Below are 11088 nucleotides of genomic sequence, written 5' to 3'. Positions count from 1 at the left end.
CATAGCCACACAAACAGGTACTTTCACACAAACACAGATAAACTCGCAAATCACACATCCAGCCGGTGCTGTACACACACAAACTCACAGACACAAATGCAGACTCAACCTCCACACCAAAGCCAACAAGCAATCCACACTCGCCAGCCCCCGCACACGGCAGGCTCAGGGTGCCTAAACCCCACCCCACCCACACCCCGCTGGGACTCCACCTTCATACACACTCCGGGCAGAGCCGGTGTGCACGTGGGCCTGGGGGAGTGGTGGTCAGGCGGACAGAGGTCTGCTCTGTCCTTTCTGCCTGTGGGTGACCCCCCCAGCGAGAGGATCTATTGGTCAGCCCCCTCTCCAGGCCCCACCCCCCACCTTACCCAGCCACAGAGCCAAGAAAATAGTCCCCACCTCTCACCCATAGGGGTCCTCAGCTCTCCCAGGCCCACACGGGGAAAAGGGACCCACTGGAAGGAACTACCGCTTCCCCTCCTCCCAGTCCATCAGGAGGTGAGACATCCAGGAATCATCTGACCGGCAGTGGTCTGAGCCCCGTCGGAGTCCTGGGCCCCGGGTCCTGCCCATGATTCCAACACTACCTCCGCCTCCCTCCCCCCAGCCCTCCAGGGATCCTGGAAGTGGAGGCGAGCTGGCCGCCGCCCCCAGCTCACTAGGTGCTCCTTAGCCAGACCCTCCCTGCCCCCTCTGAGCCTGGCTTCCAGAACATTCTCACACACAATCACACTTATATACATTCTCATCCTCACCTGTGCTCACACATTCACTCCTACTTGCAAACACTGTCACTCACAGCCACACTCACACACTGTCACACACCCGCACTCGCACACACTGTCACACAGTCATACACATTCACATGATCACACACACACTGTCACATTCACACCTTTGCATACACTCACACTCTCATGCTCTCACACACTCACATGCTCTTATACATGCAATGCATTCTTGCACACATTCACACTCACACTAGCACTGTTGCATTCATGTTCTCACACACACAGTCTCACACTCATATTCACATTCACTCTCTCACAGTTGCACTCTCACGCTTACACACTCACCATCACACTCACACACTCTCAGCCCATCACACTCAGGGCCCTGCATGGACAGGCTGAGGGTCTGGAGCCCCAGGGTCAGCGGAGCCCTGGCAGAGGCTCAGAGGCGGGTGTGGACAGCCTGGGGGGCAGGGAGAGGGGAGGGGCTGCCAGAGGCCTGGAAGGTCCTGAATTATTCAGGGCGGTGGCGGCTGTGGTGGCGGCAGCCTGTCAGCTGCAGGGAAGCCTTGGTGGCTGGATTGTTCTGGGAAGACCACTCCTGGCGCTTGGATAAGAGTCAGTCCTGTTGGACTCATTGAGCTCACAGGGCACTTTTCACACATGCTTTTTTTTTCTTAATTTTCCTTGGAATTCATCTGGGTTTAATAATTAAACGAAAAATAACTTGGCAAGTGTATTTGGGCTTTTGCTGAACCCAAAACATTCGAAAAGATATCTGACTAATCTCAACTGTGGGCGTGGTTTTTCCTTTTAAAAAAAACACGTTTTTTTATTGTGAAATAAAACATATAGATATAAAATAATTTTCAAAGCACATTTCAACAAGTATTTACAGAACAGATTTCAAAGTTTGCTATGGGTTACCATTCCATACTTTCAGGTTTTTCCTTCTAGCTGCTCCAAAACATTAGAAGCTAAAAGAAATAACATTATAGTGGTTCAGCAGCCATGCTCTTTTGTCAAATCCTGTCTTCTCTGTTATAACTCCTTCTTCTCCTTTGATCCTTCTAGCAATCTTTGGGAGTATTAGAGCTATGCCCATTCTAACCTCTTCATGTTGAAAGAGGTGTCAATAATACAGGATAGGGGGATGGAACCAGTGGATGTTCTCAGAGAGGCTGGTCCCTCTGGGTTTCAGGACTCATCCAGCCTACAAAACCCCTGAAAGTTACAGGCTTCAGGGAAGCAAACTTAGAACATGAAACTTGGACAGACTCTCATTTAGAGCGGCAGGTCACATGCTTTCATTTTAATCCTCACCACAAGCCTGGCCAGCAGGACTTGTAGTCCCACTTGACAGATGAGGAAACTGAGGGTCAGAGGAGGAACAGACTTACTTAAGGTTGCACGGCAGGAGTCTCCTGCACCTCCTCACCCCTCATGTGCATATTCACATACTGGGGAGAGCGGTTCCTTTGATCATTGTGTCCAGATGGTGATGACAGACATCAGCCACCTGTGGACACTCTGGGGCATGCCGCTGGAGTCCAAATCCAAGAAGTGCCCTGGCTCGGGGCCCGCGCTGAGTAGGTGCCTGTCGCTGCCTGCTGAATGAGCGCACTGTGCAGAGGTTGGCGTCCAGCAACCTGAGGCCATGCCTTCACCACTGAACAGTTTCTAGACCTCTCTGAGCTTCAGTTTCCTCAGTGTAACTGACCTCATGGGGTGCCGGCAAGGACTGATGAGAAATCTCATGTACAGCAGTTAGCTTGGGTTCGGGCCTTCAGGAAGGGCCTCACATTGCAGCTAAGATTTCATGTGGATCACTCCCAGGGGTGCAAATGTCCCCGGCAACGTGGGACCTGACTCCCGGGAAGGAGCCTGGCCTTGGCATCACGGGATTGAGAAAGACTTTTTGACCAAAAGGGAGAAGAGAAATGAAACAAAATTAAATTTCAGTGGCTGAGAGATTTCAAATAGAGTTGAGAGGTCATTCAGGAAGTTATTCTTATGCTTTACGTAGATACCACTTTTCAGTTTTTGGCATATTGGGGTATGTCTGAAACCGTTGAACTGTAATCCAGTAATCTTGATTCTTGAAGATGATTGTATAACTACATAGCTTTTACAATGTGACCGTGTGATTGTGAAAACCTTGTGACTGACACTCCCTTTATCCAGTGTATGGACAGATGAGTAAGAAAATAAAGACAAAAAATAAATAAATAATAGGGGGAATAAAGGGTATGGGATATTTTGGGTGCTCTTCTCTACTTTTGCTTTTATTTTTATTTTCATTGTTTATGGAGTAATGAAAATGTTAATAACTCAGTTGTGATGATGAATGCACAATTACATGATGATACTGTGGACCACTATGTTCTTGGGATTATTATATGGTATGTGAATATAGCTCAATAAAACTGCATTAAAACAAAAAAAAATTCCATGTGGACAGCTTTGCCAAGAGATGCCACAAAGTGGTGGCCTGTGCATGCCAGAGGCATTTCCCTTTGCCTGGGGCCTCCTCCCCACTCCCCTTTGCTGTTGCCAAGTGTCTCCTCTTCAAAGCTGAGCCCATCTGCCACCTCCTCCAGGAAGACTACCTGGTCTCCTCCACTCCCAGCATCCCTTGCTGACCTCACTGTTAGCCTCCCCCCACCCAGCGGGCTGGTCTCCTATGGACCTTACCTTGTACTCTGAGAGTGGGCCCAGCCTGGCCCAGCACAGTAGGTGCTCAAGTGCTACCAACTGACCTGACAGCCCTGTACTGTGTCCACACATAGCAACCAGTACTCAGGGCACATGTGCAGTTAAAATAAACTGCTGAGGTCGTGGGTCTGTTCTTATGAGAACAGTACAAAAACAGCAAAAACAAAAATATTCAACTGGTTGTGTCCGGCAAGGCTCACGGCAGAGACCAGAGGTGGCTGCTTCGGCCAGAGGCTTGAGTGTCAGGCTCCTAGCTATGTCACCGACCCGAAGGGAACCTGCCTGGACCCAGGGGTGTCAACATGTAGAGGCAGTTGGCGCGTGACTACGGTGCCCAGTGGGGAGAGGCAGGCACACGGTCCCCAGAGCCCTGAGCCCCGAGCAGATTATGGAACATTCTCCACATTCACTTCAAAATAAAATCCACAGTAAACCAAAGACCCAAACATTATACATCCGCTGAAATTAAAATAGCTTTCTGGTTTCAATATTCTGGATAAGCTCATGGAAGCTGAACCAGGCAATTTGTCTGTCTCTCTTGCTTTTTTTTCTGTTGCTACCCCTGCTTTACTGGGGTCTCAACGCCTGCCTGAACTGCAGGAATCAGTTCCTTGGCAGGAATTGGGGGAACAGGACCTGACTGGGTCTGGGGTTCCCCAGCTCTGCACTCAGAGGCTGTTCCCCCCAGGGAGGTGTCCATGCAGCTCCCATGGGCTCCGGTGGCCCCGCCTCGGCCAGGAGCTGCCCCCAGCAGGCCCCCCTCTGCCTCTGCTCCCCCCAGCCTGCCAGCACCCCCGGCCCCTCCCTCTTCCGGGGAACCTTGCGGCTGGGCCCATGCCTGCGGCGAGTCTCACCCCAGTATTATTTTAGTCGCAGACAGACACGAGGCAGATGGTGACAACATCCCGTCCCCGCTCCCCACTGACGAGCCGTTGCCGCCCTGAAGCCTCAGGGTTCTTCTCCCTCAGGAATATTTCAGTCCCGACTCAGTGGCTAAATGCGGCTGCTCGTGTGAGACGCGCGCACAGCTGCGCCTCCCCCTCCCCACCCCCTCCCCATTTCCTGGGGCCCAACAGAGCCCTAGGGAGGCCCTGCCAAGCGCCGGCGCTGCCCATCCCCCCGCCTGCCCGCGGGGCAGCACGGGCAGGGGCCCGTCCTTGTGCCCACTTCACAGATGAGGAGCTGAGGCTCCGAGTGAAGCAGGGGCCCACCCCGGGTCACACAACCAGAGATGAGGCCTGCCTGGGCGGGCCAGTGCACCCTGGGGACACAGGCGCCCTCCCCTCTCCCTCCCTGCACCTCCGTCTCGGCCTTCCCACCTCTTTGCAGAGCCTTTGAGGACCATGCCAGGCAACTCGCCTTCCCTACAGAGCTCCCAGGAGCTCGCTATCTCGTGGCTGTACCCATTACCCACGCCAGCCAACAGCTTGGGGTGCAGAGGTCTGGGGACCCTCAGGCATGACACGGGCCTGGTTTCGAACCTCAGCTTTGCCGTGACATCGGGCACATCGCTTAATTTCTCAGCATCTGTGCCTTCATTTGTGAGGTGCGCGCAACAGCGGCACCCCCACCTCCGCCCCGACCCGTGAGGGGACTGCTGTATTCCCAGCACCTAAAGCAGGGCCTGGAACCCAGCACATCTCGATAAATATTTGTCAAACGAATGACGCACGTAATGAGTTTAGCATTAGACCTGGCCCAAGGGGCCGGTTCTCCCCGCAGCCCCCGCACCCTCAAGGCCTGAGCCAACTCTACCCCGGTGGCCCACCGAGAGCTGAAGTTGGCCACCAGAGCCAAACTGAGCAGCATCTCTGGGCCTCTTCCCAACGCCCACAACGCCAAGGGCTTAAAGCCCTGGGGAGGGCAGGGGGGGGGGGTAGTGGCACCAGGCCAACACCACAGGCTCAGGAGCCAGCGAGGTGTGGGAGGTGGGCTGAGGCTATTTCCCTTCCCTCGGGCCCCTTCTCCAGCCCCCTACCCTGACTGGCCAAGGGCAGTGAGGCTGCACACACAGGGGTTCTTTGAGAGTTTGGGATGCCTTTTGGGCAGGTGGGAACATGTCTATATCCTGTCAGACCTCCTGGCTGTGGGCCCCCAGCACCTGCACCCTCCCAGCCCCCAGCTCTAAACTGAACTTCTTCTGGGGCTGGGCCAGGGTATATACCCACAAACCATCACACAAACACATGCACCCACCCCAGGGCCACGACACCCCAAAAAGACATACAAAAATATACACGCAAATATATACCACTCAATTCATGGCTCAGGCATGCACACCCTCGTTACACACGCACACACACCCTTCGTTGTGCATGCAGGATATACAAGCGCACAAATGAATACACCGCAGAGCACACCATGCTGGGATAAAGCACACACACAGTCACGCATGTGGCATAATCCGCACAGGCCCAGGTGCCCACTGCATGGGAGCACAGGTGCACACAACCGAGGTACAAGGCCTGTCTCCCCACAGGAGCTGAGCCCCAGCAGATCGGGGACAGGTTGGGACAGGGACAGAGAGCCACTGGAGAAGGAGGCCAGGCCAGGCCCAGGGTGGGGGTGGGGTGCAGGCCTTGCTCAGGATCAGCTCTGCAACCACCCCCCATGGCCACAGGCCCTGGGCCCAGGCATCTGTGCCTGGAGCAGGCAGGTCTTCTGTGCTAAAGCGGGCAGGAAACTGGCGATGCTTCATCACGCCCAGACCCGCCACCACGTCTGCTCTCTCCCCTCACTCCCCCTCACATGTGTGCATGGCACCAGAAACCGGGTGCAGGCCAGTCTCTGTCACCTTAAATACCAAGACAAAGGAAAAGAGAAGCTGACGGTCAGTGAGGAAAACTCTGGAGGCATTTTTCAGCAGAGGGTTCTGGGCAGCCGACCATTCTCTGGCCACTCATGGTCATAAAGGGTGAGTCCATCTGAGGGGCCACTTACCAACCCCACGCGGAGGACACAGCCCCGAGGCCGGCTCGGGAAAGGCCCTCTTCTCTGAGGGCCTCTTCACATCCATCAGAGGCCTCCCATCTCCCGGCATTGCCCTGGGGATGGCATTCGAGGTCCTCAGCGCTCTGACCTGTGCTTCAAGCAGGCTCTCCCGACCCCCGTCACATCTGACACCTGCCCACCCAGCGAAATCATGGCGCCTCCTCTGAGAAGCCTCCCCAGTCCCTGCCAGGAAAAAAATGTCTCACTTTGGTGCAGGAATGAGACACGAGGAAGGATGTAGGGTCCCACTGGGCCTCGGTGTCCCCATTAGTTAAATACACAAGACCCAACCGGCCACCACCGAGAAGAGAGTGAGGCAAAGTGACCCCGTGCAGCAGTTCTCAGAGAGGGGTCCGCCAACCTGAGCGTCTCCAAGACCCTTTCAGGGGCAAGTGAGTTCAAAGTCCTTTTACTAATAACACTAAGACGTTGTTTGACTTTTTCCCTCTGTTGACATTCGCGGTGACGGTACAAAATGGGGGTGGCCAAAACTGTTGGCGCCTTCGCACAAATTGGGTCAGTGACCCCTGGCTGGACTAGAGTCATTCTTCAACGTCAGACACTTGCAATTTTTTTTAAAAAAAAGCTAGTTTCATTAAGAATGTCCTTGCCGAGGCAGTAAAATTAGTAATTTTATGAAATCTCAGCTCTTGAATACCGATCTTCTTAATATTGTATATAGGAAACGGGACACTCACCTGAAGAACTCCAGTTCCACACTTAAGTGTGATTATCGCCTCAAGGACAAGACAATTGTCTTAGTTACAAGCTGAACTAGCTGCTTTTTTTCTATGAAACTCCATTTTTTACATGACAAGTATTACTGACCAACTATAGTTAGTTAGACTTGGGTATTTACCCAACATTCTCTCAAAAATAATGAAGTAAGCCAGACACTTCAAGGAAGACTGACAGTATTTCTTGCTAATGATAAAATTCTGGTTTTCTTACGTGAAAATTAAATTTTTGGAATACTTGCATAAATCACCATAAGCTTGACAGTTTCCCAGCACGTTTTTGATGAAATCGATGGTGCTATTAATGATTGTGATTGTTCAATATTGTATAATGAAATGTATTAAAGTGTGAAATCTGCATTAAAGTGAACTAATGTTTTCTAAATGACCAATACATGATATAAAAACTCTGCCTGGGTAAAAGATCCATTGAAAGTGCAGAACAGACAAATGGACTTCAATATAACAATATAAATTGTTCATTGATACAGTTTCAGATCCCACATGGCAAATTATCTTGAAGAAACTATCACTTGTCAAGTTTTGGTGTAATATCAAATTATCCAAAAAGGTTATTGAAAGACTCCTCACTTTTCCAACTATAAATCTGTGTGAGGCCAGATTTTCTTCCTACATTTTAGGCAAAAAAACTGCACTGCAACAGATTGAATGCAAAAGCAGATAGGAAAATCCAGCTGCCTCCTATTAAGTCAGATAGTCGTGAGACTTGCAAAAATGTAAAACAATGCTACCCTTCTGGCTAATTATTTTCATTCTGGAAAATAAAGTTATTTTTCATAAAAATATATTATGGTTGCACATAATGGGATTATTCCTGTTATTTTTAAAATTGATTTTCTTATTGTGGCAATACAAATAACATAAAACGTGCCATTTCAACCATTTTTAATTGCACAGTTCAGTGGCATTATTTACATTTGCAATGTTATGCTACCATCACCGTACTACTGTTATTTTTTAGTGAATTAATAAATAAATGTTTTAAAATTGTTTTCTCAGAATTAATTTTTAAAATTTTTTTAAAATACCAAATAACACCAACCAAACGCAAGCATTCGTAACTTTTGATTATTCCGTTCTACATATATAATCAGTAATTCACAATACCATCACATAGTTGCATGTGATCTTCATGATCATTTCAGAATTAATTCTTAATATGGCAAATACTGATGGATAGAATCCACAGAACAAAATTCTTTGGGGCACTCAATAATTCCTAAGCGTGTGAAGGGGTTTTGAGGTTAAAAAACTTGACAACCACAGCTCTAGCGCACCCGCAGCAGGCGAGCCCTAAGGCAGACCTGAGAAAACACCAGCAGAGGCGGGCAGTGACGAAAAGGGGCCACCAGACCTTGTCCCTCTGAAGACACCCCAGATCCCAGGCTTGAAGTCTGGGCTTGGGGAGGGAGGAGGGCTTGCAGCCAGGGGCGGGATAGCATGCCCTTGGGGTAGGCCCCCCGCAACACACACACAGAGGTTTCTGGGAGTTCCCAACTTCCCTCTGCTGCCCCCCCCCCCCCCCCCCCCCCCCGAGCAGCGGAAGGAGGAGGCTGTGCCCATGGTGGGGGGCTGGGGGGAGGGGAGAGGGTAGGAGCCAAACACACAACAGCCCTCCCCCTGCCCAGGACTGAAGCCTGGCCCCTGAAGCTCAGCCTTCCCCCCGGGGGCTCCTATCCTCCCCCCTTCCCCACCACCCGCAAAAAGGATTTGGGCCTTAAAATCGTCACCACAGGGCAGCAGACAATACAGAGGGGACATTATGCACCGAAAGAGAGGCCTTGTTGTTGGCACGGCCAAGACAGCGCTGCTCTGTTCTGAGCGGGCTAGGGACTGCTCATGTGCTCCAGCCCGGACCCCTCACACCCCGAATCACACCCTCATCCAAATGCATGCTCTCAGACTCACCCTGAGGTGCCCTCGGGAGCACCCGGCTACCACCCCTCACCTCCATGCTCGCCGCACCCACCCACGACCCACCCTGGGCCCTCCCTGCCAGCACCCCACACACACACACAAACACACACACACCTACGTCTTCCCTGGCACAGGCATCTCCACCTGGGGAGCCTCAGCGGGGATGCAGGGGCCACAAGGCAGCCACGCTGGGGCCCCGAGGTAGCCCTGCCTGCCCCGCCCTGCAGCGCCTGGCGGGGATCACAGGGCACCGAAACCAGCAGCTGCCCAGGCTGGGCCAGACGTGCCTAGACCCACAGAGGGACACAAAGGCCGCCTTGTTGCCTCGCCAAACCCTCCAGGCTCTGGAGTGGGAGGGAGGGACCCGGGTAACTGGCACCCCTACCCCTAGCTCCCAAGTTGGCCCCGGAACAAGACTGGGCTTTAACCTCTTAGGCCACTACCAGTGCTGGGGCTGGAGGGCAAGGTGAGGGCAGAGCCAAATCCCTCGATAAAACCTGCCCGAAGACAGCTTCCCAAACCCAGAGCTTAAACCCCGCCAAAGGTCTTTCTGTTCCTCCTCTGAGTCAGTCTCTCTCTCCCTCCTGACATTTGCACAGGTTGCTTCCTCTGCCTGAACTTTCTCCCCTCCCCCTGTCTGGGGAACTTTTATTTTCCTTTAGGACGATGCTCTGACAGCACCTTCCCTGAGAAGGCCTCCTGATCCCAGGGAGCTCAGGAGGTGGGGGGCTGCCATACTCCCAGGAGCACCCCCAGCATTGCCCCGCCCGGGCCCAGCTCATGGTGGCAGAATGGACAAGTGGGCCTGAGCCGTGGGACTTAGTGGCATCTCAGGCCAAGACCTCACCAGCCCCAGGGCCACAGGGTGGTAGGAAAGGAGGGTGGAGTCACCAGAACACCCAAATCATTGACCGTCAGAAGTCACCCCCACCAGGGGACAAGGACAAAGAGGAGCTCCCCCATCAGGGGACAAGGACAAAGGGGAGCTCCTCGGAGGAGCCTGCTTTCTCACACCCAGACCTTTACTCTCTTTGCCTGGGGCGCGCTTTCCCATTCATCTGCTGGCTAAGTCCTACTCATCCAAGTGGAACTATTTTAAATTTTTATTTAACACTCAGAGAGCACTTACTCTTGCACTTACTGCAGCCAAAAACCATTTAAAGGGGTTTAGACGTATTAACTTGTTGAATCTTCACAACAACCCTTTGAGGTAGGTACTATAATTATTCCCATTCTAATGATGACGAAAGCAAAGCACAGAGATGTGAAATAACTTACCTAAGGTCACACAGCTAGTAAGTGTTGAAGCTATAAGGGAATCCAGAAAGTGATTTCCTTCAGACAGCCTTCCTTCCCTGGCCTCTCAGACCAGATCACGGGATTGTATGGCAAGTACCCCAACCTCAAATCAGTCTGAGATATAATCGGTCAAACACTGGTTTGGCTCCCCTCTCTTGATGGTGAGCCCCTGGAGGGCTCCCATGGGGGCATTTATTTCTGAGTCCCAGGGGACCAGTCACGAGGGCTCTCAAGAAACAGTATTGACTAAATGACTGAACACACAAAAAGGATGGCTGGACACCCAATACCCAAGGCTGGAGGAGGTTAGATGGTCCCAAAAAGTCCCAGAGTTCTCCCCCTTCCCTGCGCCATGCACCATGTGCCTTGTCATGTGCTGTGAGGCCTCTGTTGTCCCTGGAACGTGGGCCCGTGGAAAGCTGGGGAGGCAGGAAGAGGTCACCAGTCCCCAGAGGGATCCCTGGCGGCCCCACTGCTCCCCAGTCTCCAGGCCCTTCCAGGCAAAGCGCCTCTTGCAATGCTTAGGCACTGTGAGCCCAAATTACAGGGCCTTCTTAGCGTTTGCTGCCCCATTTCTCTCTTCTTATACCCAATTTTCCAGCCTACTGACTAGTTTCCTCAGCTTCCATCCAATATTTCCAAACTGCTGCTCAGACCCAAACTGCTGCTCAAGC

This window comes from Tamandua tetradactyla, chromosome 20 (assembly GCF_023851605.1).
Source record: "Tamandua tetradactyla isolate mTamTet1 chromosome 20, mTamTet1.pri, whole genome shotgun sequence".
Taxonomy (NCBI): domain Eukaryota; kingdom Metazoa; phylum Chordata; class Mammalia; order Pilosa; family Myrmecophagidae; genus Tamandua; species Tamandua tetradactyla.
Note: the sequence above shows the minus strand (reverse complement) of the source record.